General features: G+C 40.1%; 1 long non-coding RNA gene across 1 annotated transcript; it reads right to left on the reverse strand.

The window, feature by feature from the left end:
- Positions 1 to 36: 36 nt before the first annotated feature.
- Positions 37 to 2,750, reverse strand: LOC125515918. The gene is made up of 4 exons (XR_007287171.1): positions 2,473 to 2,750; positions 2,234 to 2,376; positions 1,873 to 2,155; positions 37 to 850 (listed from the first exon to the last, which is right to left on the reverse strand). It is a non-coding gene; the product is annotated as an uncharacterized LOC125515918 (long non-coding RNA).
- Positions 2,751 to 19,793: the final 17,043 nt, after the last annotated feature.

Genomic DNA, 19,793 nt, shown 5'->3' on the forward strand with positions numbered 1-19,793 from the left:
GCATGAGCGGTTAGCCATCTTAAATAAAACAAATTAACAATCAACATTGAATGAGTACTTAATTATGAAAGTGGTAATTCATTAGTTCTCACATTAGCTGGCTAATGAGCAGCACCACGTCGTCATACTTAATAAGTTTACAACTTGCACGGCGCCATGCGTCAACACCCGATCGAGCCGGGGTACACGACGAAACAAATGCAGCGATCAAGTCATTGACGAGTGGACCCTGTTCTAGGCTGAACGCCTCTTTGTGGTTTCCACTTGACTTTGAACTTGTCAACGTGCTTTCTGGGGTGAAAGACTCTTCTTTTGAAGCTGTCTTCTTTACAGTAGCTGAACACCTCTTCTTTTGAAGTTGTCGCCTCTATCGAACCCTTAATCTTCTTTTCCGACTTTTTCTTTGCAGCAGGAGGTGGAAAATGCCTGTTCGTGATTTGTGGAGGCAGCATTGGTTGAAACGGTAATGTAACAAACCGTGGGATTGCATTTAACTTACTGTATCTCATAAAATTCCTAAGATGGGATATCAAGGAGGTTAACACTTATGAGGGAGACGCTAAGCGTCGGTCAGGCAGGGGGTGTGCCTGATCGGCTGCTCCCCACCCTCCAATTCAACTTAAAATGTTGCTTCTCGTGTGTGTACATTCATCGCTATGAGAGCAAAGATCCATCTGCAATATTTTATTTCTACGTATGCAGCAACGTTGCAACATTCTTCTTGTGTATGAAAAAAGTTGCGACATCTCAGACACATCCATGCAGAAATATTATATGCAATAGATCTCCATTGGTTGCAACAAATAAGTAAAAGAAATCACCCCGACATTTTCCGCATAGAAGCCAAAATCTGCAACAATATGAAATCAAGTTAAAAAAATGTGAAATAAAAAATTTCAACATAAACACAAAAAATGCAGCAGATGCCGCCAAAATCATTGTGACATGTTACAGGTGTCTTGCAATCAAACGTACACGAACTCGCAACTTTTTAAACACAACATATGCAACATTGAAAATCCAAAAAAAACCATTACAACCAAAAGTTTGGGAGCACCTACATTGCCGTCGCTAGCTCGTCGGAGCCCTGTCGTTGCTAGATTTTACGGGACCAAAGTCTCCCCAGCTCCCAGTTGTAACAATGTAGGGTAAGTGTGACGTTGACTTTCATGTGCTGCATGGGCCACAACATAAACACCTACTCATCGACGTTGGTCTGGTGAAGAGGGACACAACCAGTGAGTTGATGGGGCGGTAAAGGGTATGGTTATGGGACAGCTATGGTTGTTGTTACTTTTGCACGCGATGGGGTAGAAGAAAGCAGGATGCCACACTCGGCCCAAGCTTTAGCGAGATGGTGCAGCAGATGCCGTAGCGGCGGCGCCATTTAGCACGGCAGCAACACTCTTGGTGTAGTTCACCATCAGGCCAGAGGAAGGTCCAAATCTGTCTCTAAATTAGATGTTCGTTTATTGATAATCAGCGGGAAGCAGCAATCTATACACATCAAACTGAAGATAATATACACTGATATTTATCTTGATGTGATTTCCAACGAAAGAGAACCTAAACATCTCAAAATATCAACCTTCGCAATGACAACTTGTTTGTGATTACTCTCCCATACTGTCCTGCCAGACTAAAATATGTAGAGATCGTCCATATGGGTGTTTTTTCAGTCTTAATGGACAAAACAAAATCTACAACGTATATTGGATTCAAATCATAATGCATCCAAATAATGGAATAAAAACTTAAAAGAATATGCAACCTCGTATGATTAAGTCAAGTGCAAGGCAAGATAGCAACTATTGTGAACACACAAGAATTTAAAACCTGGTAGATACATGACTTAGATGAAATATACATTACCGGTCGACTTTGTTCATTTGCTGCTGCAGTCCTCCATCGAGTATCTTCTCAGGAGAGTAGAGTAGGCCGCCAACAGTATCTCACTGGGGACACCACACCATCGCCAACATCCACCACCGCAGACCATCGCATAGAGAAACAGAGGTTGCGTGCGTACCTACGAGACGCCGCCTGTGTGCAGTACAAGTGCCGACCTCGGTGGGGTGAAGACAGGAGGTTTATGGCATGGACTCAACACGAGCAGGCTGGCGGCAGCGAAGGCCACACGCGGCCATGTATGTTCCTGAGAGGAAACAGAAAATTGAGGGGGGGAAACATTTCAGCAAACACGTTCAAGGCAACATGATGAAGGTAGAATTACAATGGCGGCGGAGCGTGCAGCGCCGTCTGGCTGCTCAGGCCGTCCGCCCTCCTACTGCAGCTGTCATGAGTGCATATGAAGACACTCGGCGGTAGTCGTACGTGCCCGCCCGCCACCGTCACGTGCATGGCCACCGCCATGGTCTGCGTGCACCTCCATGACAGAGACAGCAAGGACGGAGTTAGCCGGGCGACCGGCGTCCGGCACTTAGCAAGAAAGGGGTGGCGAAGCTTCCTCACCGGTCTGCCGAGGAGGCGCGCCTAGTTGAACGACACGAAGAGCACATCGGCAACCGCGTCAGTCCACCTCCTCGTCTGCTCGTGGCTCGGCCGCTGGGTGCCGATTTCAGAGGAGGGGTGGGTGCTCGTGGACGGGATCACCTGTGAGGGCGGCGCGCAGCGGTACTGTAGCTCCCTGGGCGGCGCTCGCCGTGGATGGTCGAGTACGGGGGCGCACCACACACCCTCAGCCTCCACAACATCTTTCCCCAACGGAAACAAACTGGCGAGCTGTTGGTGTCCTGGACCAACCGCAGATCGGGAGGGGCGAGGTGGAAGCGAGAGAAATCAGGAGGATCGGACACCAAATAATGCTAGACCTAAAAAATCTATAAATATTTTACTTAAACTCTCCAAACTAATCCTCTCTTTCTCTGAATCTAACTGGGGTGGGCTCCTCCATTCCCTTACTCTTTCCTTATTAGTTATTACCAATCATAATTATTCACTTGCATCAGCTTGTTTGAAAAAAAGTAATCTTTTGTAAATGTAGCATTACTCCGTTGGGGATAACATAATACTAACATTTTGTTATTGATATAAAAAACATTTTATTATTTCCTCTAATTGATATTTCCAACACTGAGATTGCCATGATGACTTGTCTGAGCGAAGTATAACATGGATAACAGTTCATGTGGATTAATAGATAGTTTTTCTTGAGGTAAAGGTAGATCCGTGTATTGGATGTGAATATATCTATACGTACTAAGGCACCAGATCTTATCAGGACTTCAAACTTAATTAAGCATGTTTGGACGAGTCTAGCAGTAGGATTGTGACCTCCGGGTCCCCATGTTGCATACCTTATGTTACATTCGTAAAAAAGAGATGGATCCAAGTATTGTGTTATTTGAATTTACTGATCACCATCGGTTTTGATTCGCCCACAATGGTTTTGATTCGATGGGCCTCCAAACATATATTTTCACTCTTGTGAGTATGCTCGGTGTCTGTACATGTATGCTTCTCTTGTGGACATTATATTAGCCTAGCTGTTATCGGAGTCCGCATCCATCCAGCTTGTATATGTGTTGTTGCCGAAAATCAATCGTAAGGCGTCCATGTTTCCTGTCATTAAACTTTCATCTAAATATGCCAAACACATATAGAAAATCATAGAAGTTCTATCATTGGATACTAAATTATGCCAAATTGTCTTTTATTTCCAAGGATAACATGTATCCATGCATTTCAGGATGATCCTCATAATACGTGTGCGCCATGTAAATAATGAAGTATCCCTTCTTTGAATATGTTTTTAATAGTTTCGTGTTTGTGCTGCTTAGATTTGTTTTTCAGAACAGGGTTGCTACATACATGTGTGCTTTATAGGACACGTTCTTAATTGGTTATAAATCTCCACCATTAATACATCCTAGTTTTTTGAATGGAAAATCTCTATCGTTCGTTTTCTATCATGTTAATAATATAATAGAAGATAGATAGATATGCATCCCCTCTTTTGTTACAGGTACATGATTTTGGTTTTCTTTTGAATTTTTTTCTGGGTATACTTTGCATTACTCAAATAGCCAAGCTACCCTTCAATTACATTGGTCGACAATGATATGAAGTCCAGAACCCAGCCACACAACGGTTCGGGCACTAGTTCTACCATAACTAGCCAACGAATGACTAACAAGATTGCTATATCATTGAACGTGAGTAATATAACCGCGATCCATCCATTCCTTCCTTCTTCAAAAGGTTTATAGCTTCTAGGCAGCCCGTTTCAATGTGGATGGGGAGTTGGCTCCATTGCAGCGACAAAGAAATACCTTCGGTGAGAGCAGAGAGCTCAGCTTCTAAGGCGTCATTGCAATGCATAATTTTACGACAAGATGAGAAGATAATAGCTCCGCCTTGATCTCTGAGAATCATCCCACTCCCGGCATCTCCAATAGCACTGATGTATGAACCATCAGTATTAAGTTTCGCCCATCCTATTTTAAGTGGACACCATGCAGGAGTCACACTGTCATGAGGTTTTCTTCTTCCATGTAATGCATGGTTGGTTTGCCTTTTATAGGATCATAATTCTGGTCGCAGTGGATAGCAAGAAATGACTGTATATAACTCACCAGAAATCGCCTTGAGACATCAACTGGAGGAGTAGGTTTAAAACAGACTATCTCATTTTTAATAAATCAAACTCTCCAAAGTTCCATGAGAAAGTGTAGCCACAAGCTCTCCGACATATCACACGTGCTACGTAGCAGCCATTTCGGTCCAGTATATTTTACCTCCATAAAGATTTTCTTTGATATGATCCTACTCTCGTAAAGTTCCTTAAGTACGATGAGATCCCTTTAGCGCCTAAAACCGTATAAGTCGGGCTAGAAATTTTGATTGTCGACAATAACAACCCGAGGAAACGTCTCAAATATAAATACACCTAAGAGTGTGATGCGCTAGGGCACATCTCAAGGGCACAATACATATCTACAATGGATACATGTATAGAATGATATACAAAAATAAGTTACTGAAATATGTTTTGCAAAACACTAAGACTAATAATTTTTTTTTCTAATGGATACCTTAGTCCACCAACCATGAATGACCAGGGTAGGGGGGCCTTGCCCCCCCTGCCCTCACCTTATGTATGGTGATCTTTTACGATGTTTCTTAGTACTCACATACAATCGCTTCCATCTAGCGAGATTCAATAGAGGGAGGAGGCCTCTCGACAGAGAGATACTTGTGCAACATCTGTCAGTGCGGCTTCGTTGAAGCGCCTGCGCTGCACAGACACATGAATGTGCACCGGCGTCAAGATGGATTGCACGACGAAACACCATGAGCTTCGCTAGCTCGGGATCCGTACTAGAGGAGAAAAAATGGCACGTCCCTGCAAGAAATACTCCATGCTGGTCACTGAGAACCGCTCCTCAACCTCCACAGTCATGGCTCTTCAACATGCTATGGTCTGGATTAACTTTCATCCACTCTGCCTTGGTTAGGATTTGCTTTTAATATATGCAAAAGTATTAACTTGGAAGAGGACGAAGATCCAACTCTACTTGGTACCGTACCATTCAGTAAGTCCCTTGTACTTTTCAATGGTACTTTTTCTTCTCTGTTCAGAGTCAGTTAGCTCATAGGAATTTTGCCAACACAAGTAGAGCTAACTAGTTGACTTCTATTGATTTTCATACGAAAATCAGGAAGATTTGAGTGATCTGGGTTGAAGAAACAGGGAGAGAGGGCAGAGGCGATGAATGGGGAATTTTCTGGATCTCATCCAATCCATCTCTCTATTCTCTATCCTATATTATAAATTTCAACTCACACCAACACTCCCCCTCAAGATGGGGCAAACACATCAGATAAACCCATCTTGCTACAAAAGATGGAGAACAACTTTTCTGGTAGACCTTTTGTTAGAACATCTGCTACCTGACTTGCTGAAGTCACATATGGTACACAAATCACTCCTCGATCCAACTTCTCTTTGATGAAATGATGATCAACTTCAACATGTTTAGTACGATCGTGTTGCACCGGATTATTTGCAATATCAATTGTTGCTTTGTTATCACAGTAAAGCATCAAAGGCTTACTATGACATAACCTCAGCTCTGTTAGAAGAATCTGCAGCCATAATAGCTCACATAGGCCATGTGCCATGGATCTAAACTCAGCCTCGGCAGTTGACCTAGCTACAACATTTTGTTTTTTACTTCGCCAAGAGACTAAATTTCCGCCAACAAATACACAATAACTGGAAGTGGATCGTCGATCATCTAGGGAACCAGCCTAGTCCGCATCTGTATAACACTCAACTTGTAAATTCCCTTGCTTTGTATACATAAGACCTTTCCCTGGGCACCCTTTAAGGTACCGTAGGGTTCTATTAATAGCATCCAGGTGAGTCGTTCTTGGGTTATGCATGAATTGACTCACAACGCTACCAGTGTGGGAGAGATAAATTAATTTACCCACAAGTCTCTGGTAGCGCTCTCTATTAACCAGACTCCCTACATCACTACTTAATCTGTGATCCTGTTCAATGGGAGTAGCAGCCGGTTTTGAACCGTACATGCCAGTTTCTTTGAGCAGGTCTAAGATGTACCTCCTTTGTGTTAGAAATATACCTTTTTTGCCACGCAATACTTCTATGTCAAGGAAGTACCTCAAGTGTCCTAGATCCTTCACTTCAAACTCTTGTGCAAGATGATGCTTCAGGCCAGCAATTTCCTCGGTATCATTGTCTGCCATCACAATATCATCGACGTAAACTATCAAGATTGCTACCTTGTTATTAGAATGTTTATAGAACAATGTGTGGTCAGCGTTTCTATGTCAATAGCCTCTTTTCAACATAGCTTGTGTAAAATGATCAAACCATTCCCTTGGTGATTGTTTCAACCCATACAAGGAACGATGTAGGTGTACTACTTTTCCTGTATTACGACTGGACTCAAAACCTGGTGGAATTTGCATATACACCTCTTCATGAAGATCGCCATGAAGAAATGCATTTTTTACATCCATCTGGTAGATGCTCCAATCAAAATTAAATACACAAGATATGAGAGTCCTCACAGAGCTCATCTTTGCCACAGGTGCAAAGGTTTCATCATAGTCTATACCATAAGTCTGAGTGTACCCCTTGGCTACAAGGCGTGCTTTGTATCTATTTATCTTACCCTCTGGGGTGTGCTTAATAGTAAAAACCCATTTGCATCCCACCGGTTGCTTACCTGGAGGTAGATTCACGAGCTCCCAAGTTTTGTTTTTCTCCAATGCTCTCATCTCATCCAGCATTGCTTCCTTCCATTTTGGGTCTTCCAAGGCTACTTTCCAGTTATTTGGTATAGAAACAAGATCTAGAGAAGCAATAAAACTTTGGAGGGATGGACTACAATATTTGTAGGAGATGTAATTGGCTATATCATGTTTGTAGTCTTTAAGATATCCTGGTGTGTTTAGAGTTCTAGTTGGTCTTCATAAGGCAATAGGTAAATTGTCTACAAGAGTAGAAAGTTGATTATCACGTTGCCCTGATGTGCTAGTAGGAGCTACAGAATTAGAAGGCATAGTATTGGTACATGGGCCCTCACGCATTTGAGACTCCTCACCTTGAGATGGAAGTGATAAGTGTCCAGTGACATCACCCTCGTCTACATGACAAGAGTTATCATCACTAACACCATCATTCTCCTCCCCCTGATTTTGAGTGTTATTAGTAGACAAAGAATCACCTAAAGTGCGAGCAAGAACAAGGACAAGCCCTTCACTTCCCCTTTCTTGCTCCTCATCAGGAGGTGACAAGGAAATACCGGACCCAACATTTGACCCATAATACGGTTCATTTTCATGGAAAGTTACATCCATGCTCACAAAAAAGATGCTCTAAAGGACACCAACATCTATAGCCCTTTTTGAGTGGAATAACCCATAAACACACATTTTAGAGCACGGGGATCTAATTTCCCAACCAAATTTCTATAGTCATGCACAAAACAACACTACAAGAAATATGTCAACGTGTGACCTTCTGTCAGTGACCCTGGAAGAATTGGTCATAAATCTATGACCATTGGAGACCAATTGGTCAAAAGCTGTTCTGGGGGCTCCAAACCCTAAACTATATCGACCATTTTGGTCAGAAAGGTCGTAATTTCCTTACACGAAATGGTCATGAAGCAGGCAACACTGGTCCGCTACCTTATTTCTAGCTGATCACGACCAATATAGATGGTCATAACCTTGTAAATTGTCGTGGATTGTTATGACTAGGCGCCACCTCATCAGTTTTGCCTATATGTCATGTCCATGTGTCAATTTTTGCCCTAGGTTGTGAAGCAACCTATATTTCTGTCATTCCCAAAATTCCCAAAAAAATCTCATAAATTCTTTGGGTCATATATTCGTCAAATATGTAAAAATACTTCCTTGCCTAGTCCAAAAATAATTCAACAATATTCATTTTCCTATTCTGTTCAGAACATCACTTTGTGAAGGAAGTACTATTTATATATTCTTGATTGCCCTCAAAATTTTTGGGCACTCTTTCCTATCCAAATCATTGCCTCATGACAAAATTCAGCTCCATTTGCCAAGTAAATCTTCCTCAGGAAATTTCCAAAGTTTTTGTCCACCTAGAAGCATTGTGAAGGAAGTACAAGATAGGAATATCGTAATGAGTTGAATTTTTGCCACATATTCTATATGCCAAATTAATAGCTCTACACAAAATTTTAGCTCTATCTAACAATACATGTGAGTTCACCATCGAATCTTTGTTTCTGGTAATATTTTTAGTTTGTGAACTCACATGTATTGTTAGATAGACAAAAAGTTAGGGTAATTTTCTGGTAAAATTTGTCAACACAGTCTCCCTAGTATATGATCATCCTCAGCTAAAACTCAGGCCCATTGGCCTTGTGAATTTCCCGTACCGCTAATCAAACACTTGGCTACTAATTCATGTTTGAGCATAGTTCGGTCTCCTCATGAGATTCTTCTGTTGTTATTTTCTTCCTAGCATCTAACTAGGGAGTGCCCAGCCTACTAGACATGCCTAGGCTGCCCAGAACAAATGGCAACGCCACGGTCACGCGGTGACCACGCGGCAGGCATGCGAGTCTACGCGCTCTAGAGTTGGGGCCCTGGGCTACCGTCCAAACCTCGACATACCACCACCAAACTATGTATTTATGCTTAAATAGATACTTATGTATCTATAAATGATTTTTGTAAAAAATAAAGAGCAAACTATAAGGCAGCTGCAGTTCAAATTTGACTCACTTCCTACTGAATCAGCGGAAATTTGTCTTTTTCAACAGAGGTGGATCAAAACTTTTCACACCCAATCATTTTGGCAATTGTGCATTAAATATGTCCTAGTATTTTATAAAATTGATTTGGTCCAATTTTGCAACAAATATATGGTAAGTCCTTCACAAAAAAACTCATTTTGGGCACCCGAAAAATGGGAAATTGATTTTTCGTCCAAAGAAAATGAAAAATCCCTTAGGCAACATTGTTTGTCATTCAAATATGCACCCTTGTGCACAATATGAGATCATTTGGACAAACTATGCCATGAATGTGGCCATAAGGTTGATCATTTGGCTTGAAAGCCATGAATCTTCACACATGACAGCTCATTTCTGAGAACACTTTTTAAAAATAATTGTTGTATTACAAGTTTATTATTTTTCCTGGAAACTTGGTCACATATAATGACACAATGCAAAGATTTTCCAATTTTTGTGATTTTTTTTCAATTTTTTATGCCCATTTCAAAATGCGGTCAAAACGACGGGCTTGACCATTCCTAGCTAGTGGTTGAATCTTGGAAAACTTTTGATATTTCTGTGATTAAATGGATACTTTTGTACCTAGAAATGATTTTTGGAAAAAATAATGAGCAAACTATGAGGCAGTTGCAATTCAAATTTGACCCGCTTCCTACTAAATTGACGGAAATTTGTCTTTTTCACCAGAGGTGGATCAAAACTTTTGACACCCAACCATTTGGTTAATTGTTAATTAAATATGTCCTAGTATTTTATAAAATTGATTTGGTCCAATTTTGCAACAAATATATGGTAGGTCCTTCAATAAAAAAACTCATTTCAGGAACTCGGAAAATGGAAAATGAATTTTTCGTGCAAAGAAAATGAAAACTTCCTTAGGAAACATTGTTTGGAATTCCAAGATGCACCTTTCTGCATGATATGAGATCATTTGAACAAACTATGCCATGAATGTGGCCATAAGATTGATCATTTGGCTTGAAAGCCATGAATCTTCACGCATGATAGCTCATTTCTGAGAACACTTTTTTTAAAATAATTGCCGTATTACAAGTTTATTATTTTTCCTGAAAACTTGGTCACATATAATGACACAATGCGAAGGTTTTCCAATTTTTCGATTTTTTGAAATTTTTATGTACGTTTCAAAATGCGGTCAAAACGGCGGGCTTAACCGTTCCTAGCTAGTGATTGAATCCTGGAGAACTTTTGATGTTTCTGTGATTAAATGGATACTTATGTACCTAGAGATGATTTTTGAAAAAAATAAAGAGCAAACTATGAGGCAGCTGCAGTTCAAATTTGACCCGCTTCCTACTAAATCGGCGGGAATTTGTCTTTTTTCACGAGAGGTGGATCAATTCTTTTGACACCCAACAATTTGGTCAATTGTGCATTAAATATGGCCTATTACTTTAGAAAATTGATTTGGTCCAATTTTGCAAAAAATATATGGTAGGTCCTTCATAAAAAAACTCATTTCGGGATGTCGAAAAATAGAAAATGAATTTTCCATGCAAAGAAAATGAAAACTTCCTTAGGAAACATTGTTTGGAATTCCAAGATGCACCTTTGTGCATGATATGACATTATTTGAACAAACAATGCCATGAATGTGACCATAAGATTGATCATTTGGCTTGAAAGCCATGAATCTTCACGCATTATAGCTCATTTCTAAGAATAATTTTTTAAAATAATTGTCGTATTACAAGTTTATTATTTTTTCTGGAAACTTGGTCACATATAATGTTACAATGCGAAGGTTTTCAATTTTTTTTGAATTTTTATGCCCGTTTCAAAATGCGGTCAAAACGACGGGCTTGACCGTTCCTAGCTAGTGGTTGAATCTTGGAAAACTTTTGATGTTTCTCTGATTAAATGGATACTTATGTACTTAGAAATGATTTTTGGAAAAAAATAAAGAGCAAACTTTGAGGCAGCTGCTGTTCAAATTTGACCCGCTTCCTACTGAATCGGCGAAAATTTGTCTTTTTCATGGGAGGTGGATCAAATATTTTGACCCCCAACCATTTGGTCAATTATGCATTAAATATGGCCTAGTATTTTAGAAAATTGATTTGGTCCAATTTTGCAACAAATATATGGTAGGTCCTTCATAAAAGAAATTCATTTTGGACACTCGGAAAATAGAAAATGAAATTTCCGTGCAAAGAAAATGAAAATTCCTTTGTCAACATTCTTTCTCATTCCTAGATGTACCCTTGTGAACCATATGATCTCATTTGTACTATTCCAGGATGCAAACTTATGCAAATATATTCTTTTTTTATTTCTCAGGTCATAAAATAGCTGACATGATTTTAACACATTCTTTTAGTCAACTACGACCAATTTAGATGGTCATAACGTCCTACTACATTCTGATTGGTCTCTGGACGTCTCACGCGGATCATGCATCAAACACCGTTGGATGCTCGCGGATCCAACGGCAGTGCTGAACCCTTCCACACCAACCCTAGCCTGATCATTTTCCATCCACCCCCATCTCCTTTCTTCCCCACACCCATCCATCGATCCAACCTAATCGCTCAAACCCTTCCAGATCGAGACAGAGCAAGAGCTCGCCTCCTCCCTTCCAGATCGCCGCCGCCACCTCCCTCCGACGGAGCTCGCCGCCGTCCATGGACTCCTCCACGCCCTCCTCTTCTCACCCCTCATCTTCCCTCACCAGAAGGGAGAGAAGAACCCGAGGGAGGGAGATCCAACGCGATCCAGCCTCGGCCTCCGCTGCGCGCCTCGCCGGAGCAGCTCTGCCATCGACCAAAGTCCCGCAGGTCGCCGTGTTCCCCCGCTCCTCTTCCTCCCTCTATTTATCTCTTCCTTTTTTCTCTCAAGTCTCAACCCCCTGATGTCTACTACACAACCTTCTTGTAGACGTTGTTGGGCCTCCAAGTGCAGAGGTTTGTAGGACAGTAGCAAATTTTCCTCAAGTGGATGACCTAAGGTTTATCAATCCGTAGGAGGCGTAGGATGAAGATGGTCTCTCTCAAGCAACCCTGCAACCAAATAACAAAGAGTCTCTTGTGTCCCCAACACACCCAATACAATGATAAATTGTATAGGTGCACTAGTTCGGCGAAGAGATGGTGATAGAAGTGCAATATGGATAGTAGATAAAGGTATTTGTAATCTGACATTATAAAAACAGCAAGGTAACTAATGATAAAAGTGAGCGTAAATGGTATTGCAATGCTAGGAAACAAGGCCTAGGGTTCATACTTCCGCTAGTGTAAGTTCCCTCAACAATGATAACATAATTGGATCACATAACTCCCTCAACATGCAATAAAGAGTCACTCCAAATTCACTAATAGCGGAGAACGAACAAAGAGATTATGGTAGGGTACGAAACCACCTCAAAGTTATTCTTTCCAATCAATCCGTTGGGCTATTCCTATAAGTGTCACAAACATCCCTAGAGTTGGTACTAGAATAACACCTTAAGACACAAATCAATCAAAACCCTAATGTCACCTAGATACTCCAATGTCACCTCAAGTATCCGTGGGTATGATTATACGATATGCATCACATAATCTCAGATTCATCTATTCAACCAACACAAAGGACCTCAAAGAGTGAACCAAAGTTCTACCGGAGAATCACGACGAAAACGTGTGCCAACCCATATGCATAGGTTCATGGGCAAAACCCGCAAGTTGATCACCAAAATATACATCAAGTGTATCACGTGATATCCCATTGTCACCACAGATATCCACGGCAAGACATACATCAAGTGTTCTCAAATCTTTAAAGACTCAATGCGATAAGATAACTTCAAAGGGGAAACTCAATTCATTACAAGAGAGTAGAGGGGGGAAGAAACATCATATGATCCAAATATAATAGCAAAGCTCGTGATACATCAAGATCGTATCACCTCAAGAACACGAGAGAGAGAGAGATCAAACACATAGCTACTGGTACATAGCCTCAGCCCCGAGGGAGAATTACTCCCTACTCGTCATGGAGAGCACCGGGATGATGAAGATGGCTACCAGAGAAGGATTCCCCCTCTGGCAGGATGCCGGAACGGGCCTAGATTGGCTTTCGGTGGCTACGGAGGCTTCTGGCGGCGGAACTCCCGATCTATTGTGTCCTCGGGTGTTTTTAGGGTATATGGAGATATATAGGCGGAAGAAGTATGTCAGGGGGGCCACGAGGGGCTCACGAGGATGGAGGGCGTGCCCAGGGTGGGTGGGCGCGCCCCCTGCCTCGTGACCTCCTCGCAGATCCCCCGACGTGCACTCCAAGTCTTCTGGGCTTCTTTCCTTCCAAAAATGAGTTCCGTGAAGTTTCAGGTCAATTGGACTCCGCTTGGTTTTCCTTATCTTCGAAACCCTAAAACAGGGTAAAAACAAAAACTGGCACTGGGCTCTGGGTTAATAGGTTAGTCCCAAAAATGATATAAAAGTGTATAATAAAGCCCATAAACATTCAAAACAGTAAATAATATAGCATGGAGCAATCAAAAATTATAGATACGTTGGAGACGTATCAGCATCCCCAAGCTTAATTCCTGCTCGTCCTCTAGTAGGTAAATGATAAAAACAGAATTTTTGATGCAGAGTGCTACTTGGCAAAATTTCAATGTGATTCTTCTTAATTGTGGTATGAATATTCAGATTCGAAAGATTCAAGACAAAAGTTTAATATTGACATAAAAACAATAATACTTCAAGCATACTAACTAAGCAATCATGTCTTCTCAAAATAACATGGCCAAAGAAAGCTATCCCTACAAAATCATATAGTCTGGCTATGCTCTATATTCACCACAAAAAATATTTAAATCATGCACAACCCCGATGACAAGCCAAGCAATTGTTTCATACTTTTCATATTCTCAAACTTTTTCAATCTTCACGCAATACATGAGCGTGAGCCATGGATATAGCACTATAGGTGGAATAGAGTGGTGGTTGTGGAGAAGACAAAAAGGGAGAAGATAGTCTCATATCAACTAGGCGTATCAATGGGCTATGGAGATGCCCATCAATAGATATCAATGTGAGTGACTAGGGATTGCCATGCAACGGATGCACTAGAGCTATAAATGTATGAAAGCTCAACAAAAGAAACTAGTGGGTGTGCATCCAACTCGCTTGCTCACGAAGACCTAGGGCAATTTGAGGAAGCCCATCATTGGAATATACAAGCCAAGTTCTATAATGAAATATTCCCACTAGTATATGAAAGTGACAACATAGGAGACTCTCTATCTTGAAGATCATGGTGCTACTTTGAAGCACAAGTGTGGTAAAAGGATAGTAGCATTGCCCCTTCTCTCTTTTTCTCTCATTTTTTATTTTATTTTTTATTTTTTGGGACTTCTCTTTTTTATGGCCTCCTTTCTCTTTTTTTATTTGGGCTTCTTTGGCCTCTTTTATTTATTTATTTTCGTCCGGAGTCTCATCCCGACTTGTGGGGGAATCATAGTCTCCATCATCCTTTCATCACTGGGACAATGCTCTAATAATGATGATCATCACACTTTTTATTTTTCTTACAACTCAAGAATTACAACTCGATACTTAGAACAAAATATGACTCTATATGAATGCCTCCGGCGGTGTACTGGGATGTGCAATGATGCATGAGTGACATGTATGAAAGAATTATGCACGGTGGCCTTGCCACAAATACGATGTCAACTACATGATCATGCAAAGCAATATGACAATGATGAAGCGTGTCATAATAATGGAAGGGTGGAATATTGCATGGCAATATATCTCGGACTGGCTATGGAAATGCCATAATAGGTAGGTTTGGTGGCTGTTTTGAGGATGATATTTGGTGGGTGTATGATACCGGCGAAAAGTGCGCGGTATTAGAGAGGCTAGCAATGGTGGAAGGAAGGGAAGTGCGTATAATCCATGGACTCAACATTAGTCATAAAGAAATCACACAATTATTGCAAAAGTCTATTAGTTATCGAAACAAAGTACTACCCGCATGCTCCTAGGGGGATAGATTGGTAGGAAAAGACCATCGCTCGTCCCCAACCGCCACTCATAAGGAGGACAATCAATAAATTAATCATGCTCCGACTTCATCACATAACGGTTCACCATACGTGCATGCTACGAGAATCACAAACTTCAACACAAGTATTCCTCAAATTCACAACTACTCAACTAGCATGACTCTAATATCACCATCTCCATATCTCAAAACAATCATCAAGCATCAAACTTCTCTTAGTATTCAATACTCTATATGAAAGTTTTTACTATTCTTGGATGCCTAGCATATTAGGATTATTTAAGCAAATTACCATGCTATTTAAAACTCTCAAAATTATATAAGTGAAGCATGAGAGTTCATCTATTTCTATAATACCACCACCGTGCTCTAAAAAGATATAAGTGAAGCACTAGAGCAAACGACAAACTACTCCGAAAGATATAAGTGAAGATCAATGAGTAGTCGAATAATTATGCAACTATGTGAAGACTCTCTAACATTTAAGATTTTCAGATCTTGGTATTTTATTCAAACAGCAAGCAAAACATAATGAAATAAAATGACGCTCCAAGAAAAACACATATCATGTGGCGAATAAAAATATAGCTCCAAGTAAAGTTACCGATGAACGAAGACGAAAGAGGGGATGCCTTCCGGGGCATCCCCAAGCTTAGGCTCTTGGCTATCCTTGAATATTACCTTGGGGTGCCTTGGTCATCCCCAAGCTAAGGCTCTTGCCACTCCTTGTTCCATATTCCATCGAATCTTTACCCAAAACTTGAAAACTTCACAACACAAAACTTAACAGAAAACTCGTAAGCTCCGTTAGTATAAGAAAATAAATCACCACTTCCAGGTACTGTAATGAACTCATTCTTTATTTATATTGGTGTTAAACCTACTGTATTCCAACTTCTCTATGGTTTATAAACTATTTTACTAGCCATAGATTCATCAAAATAAGTAAACAACACATGAAAAAATAGAATCTGTCAAAAACAGAACAGTCTGTAGTAATCTGGATCAAACGTATACTTATGGAACTCATAAAATTCTCAAATAAATTTCTGGACCTGATGAATTTCTCTATTAATCATCTTCAAAAATAATTAACTAAATAGCACTTTCGAAATAAAAATGGCAGAAATTCTCATGAGCACTAAAGTTTCTGTTTTTTACAGCATGATCAACAAGACTTTCCCCAAGTCTTCCCAAAGGTTCTACTTGGCACAAACACTAATTAAAAGAATAAAACCACATCTATACAGAGGCTAGATGAATTATTTATTACTAAACAGGAAAAAAGTAACTAGAATAAAATTGGGTTGCCTCCCAACAAGCGCTATCGTTTAACGCCCCTTGCTAGGCATAATAATTTCAACGATGCTCACATAAAGGATAAGAATTGTAACATAAAGAGAGCATCATGAAGAATATAACTAGCACATTTAAGTCTAACCCACTTCCTATGCATAGGGACTTTGTGAGCAAATAACTTGTGGGAACAATAATCAACTAGCATAGGAGGGAAAAACAAGCATAACTTCAAAACTTTAAGCACATAGAGAGGTAACTTGATATTATTGCAATTCCTACAAGCATATATTCCTCCCTCATAATAATTTCCATTAGCATCATGAATGAATTCAACAATATAACCAGCACCTAAAGCATTCTTTTCATGATCTACAAGCATAGAATTTTTATTATTCTCCACATAAGCAAAATTCTTCTCATTCGGGATAGTGGGAGTATCATAAGAGACTTGGATACTATAAATTGTTTCCACATTAAAAGAGTAATGTTCAGAGAAGGGGTAATCATAACCATGACAAGTTTTATAAATATAACCACTACTTTTTATAGCATAAGTATCACCACAATAATCATCATAAGTAGGAGGCATGCTATCATCATTATAAACTTGCATATCAAAACTTGGGAGACTAAAAATATCATCTTCATTAATCATAGCTTCCCCAAGCTTGGAACAAACATTAATTGCAGCAAATATATTCTCAAAAACATCATCTTCATCAAACATAGCATCCCCAAGCTTGGGCCTTTTCATATCATAAGCATAATCACTTTCATCATCAATAGTATGGATAGCACCAATAGTATAGCAATTATCATATTCTTCCAAGCAAGTGCCAAAAAGATTTTCAAGATCATAAGAAGTATCATTATCTTCCACAATTATATTTTCATGAGGCACAATAGTAATAGGAGCAGCATTATTTGGGAGAGATATCTTTTTACCTCTCTTCCTTTTTCTTTTCTTCTTCTTCACCACATCATGTGTGGGTTCAATCCTCTTTTTGGAGCTCCTTATTAATGAGATTGGTTGAATAGGAGGCTCCTCCTCGTTACCTGATTCATCATAAGAAATAATAGGAGGATATTGGGAAGTCTCTTCCCTTTCATTAGTATTCTCTTCCTCTTCTATTTCTTTTCTTTTCTTTATGTAGTTGGCAATATAAGGATTTTCAATACAATTCACCACACAATACATATAAATTTTCTCTAGATCAAAATCAAGAACTCTATCAAGGGCAAATTTTGGAATATCCTTAGTTATACGTTTCATTTCTTCGTAGCCCATAAGCAAACTAAGTTCATTATAATGTGCAAGGGAAATCAAGTCATCACAATTTTTGGACATGATTAGATCATGAAACAATTTGCATAGGTAATTAAATGACCACGTTCATTACAAAGCTCACAAGTATGGCCAAGAAAATTTAAATTTTCAGCACAATCATCTAGCACTTCTTGCAAAAATTTAGTTTCTAAGTACTTATGCTTCTTGCAATATCTATCTTCTCTATTTGGTGTGTACTTACAAACCCAATGCACTCCACAAAAATTGTCATGTTTATAGGAGACATTTTCATCATAACTAGTGCAATCATCATTAGTGTCATGGATATTCAAAGAATTCATACTAACAACATTGTAATCATGCTCATCATTCAAATATTTAGTTCCAAACATTCTAATGCATTCTTCTTCTAGCACTTGAGCACAATCTTCCTTTCCATCATACTCACGAAAGATATTAAAAAGATGAAGTGTATGAGACAAACTCAATTCCATTTTTTTGTAATTTTCTTTTATAAACTAAACTAGGGATAAAACAAGAAACTAAAAGACTCGATTGCAAGATCTAAAGATATTCCTTCAAGCACTCACCTCCCCGGCAACGGCGCTAGATAAGAGCCTGATGTCTACTACACAACCTTCTTCTTGTAGACGTTGTTGGGCCTCCAAGTGCAGAGGTTTGTAGGACAGTAGCAAATTTCCCTCAAGTGGATGACCTAAGGTTTATCAATCCGTAGGAGGCGTAGGATGAAGATGGTCTCTCTCAAGCAACCCTGCAACCAAATAACAAGAGTCTCTTGTGTCCCCAACACACCCAATACAATGGTAAATTGTATAGGTGCACTAGTTCGGCGAAGAGATGGTGATAGAAGTGCAATATGGATAGTAGATAAAGGTATTTGTAATCTGAAATTATAAAAACAGCAAGGTAACTAATGATAAAAGTGAGCGTAAATGGTATTGCAATTCTAGGAAACAAGGCCTAGGGTTCATACTTCTGCTAGTGTAAGTTCCCTCAACAATGATAACATAATTGGATCACATAACTATCCCTCAACATGCAACAAAGAGTCACTCCAAAGTCACTAATAGCGGAGAACGAACGAAGAGATTATGGTAGGGTATGAAACCACCTCAAAGTTATTCTTTCCAATCAATCCGTTGGGCTATTCCTATAAGTGTCACAAACAGCCCTAGAGTTCGTACTAGAATAACACCTTAAGACACAAATCAATCAAAACCCTAATGTCACCTAGATACTCCAATGTCACCTCAAGTATCCGTGGGTATGATTATACGATATGAATCACACAATCTTAGATTCATCTATTCAACCAACACAAAGGACCTCAAAGAGTGCCCCAAAGTTCTACCGGAGAATCACGACGAAAACGTGTGCCAACCCCTATGCATAGGTTCATGGGCAGAACCCGCAAGTTGATCACCAAAACATACATCAAGTGTATCACGTGATATCCCATTGTCACCACAGATATCCACGGCAAGACATACATCAAGTGTTCTCAAATCTTTAAAGACTAAATGCGATAAGATAACTTCAAAGGGGAAACTCAATTCATTACAAGAGAGTAGAGGGGGGAAGAAACATCATAGGATCCAAATATAATAGCAAAGCTCGCGATACATCAAGATCGTATCACCTCAAGAACACGAGAGAGAGAGATCAAACATATAACTACTGGTACATAGCCTCAGCCCCGAGGGAGAACTACTCCCTGCTCGTCATGGAGAGCACCGGGATGATGAAGATGGCTACCGGAGAAGGATTCCCCCTCCGGCAGGGTGCCGGAATGGGCCTAGATTGGCTTTCGGTGGCTACGGAGGCTTCTGGCGGCGGAACTCCCGATCTATTGTGTCCACGGGCGTTTTTAGGGTATATGGAGATAT

The sequence above is a fragment of the Triticum urartu genome, chromosome 6, assembly GCF_003073215.2.
Source record: "Triticum urartu cultivar G1812 chromosome 6, Tu2.1, whole genome shotgun sequence".
Classification (NCBI taxonomy): domain Eukaryota; kingdom Viridiplantae; phylum Streptophyta; class Magnoliopsida; order Poales; family Poaceae; genus Triticum; species Triticum urartu.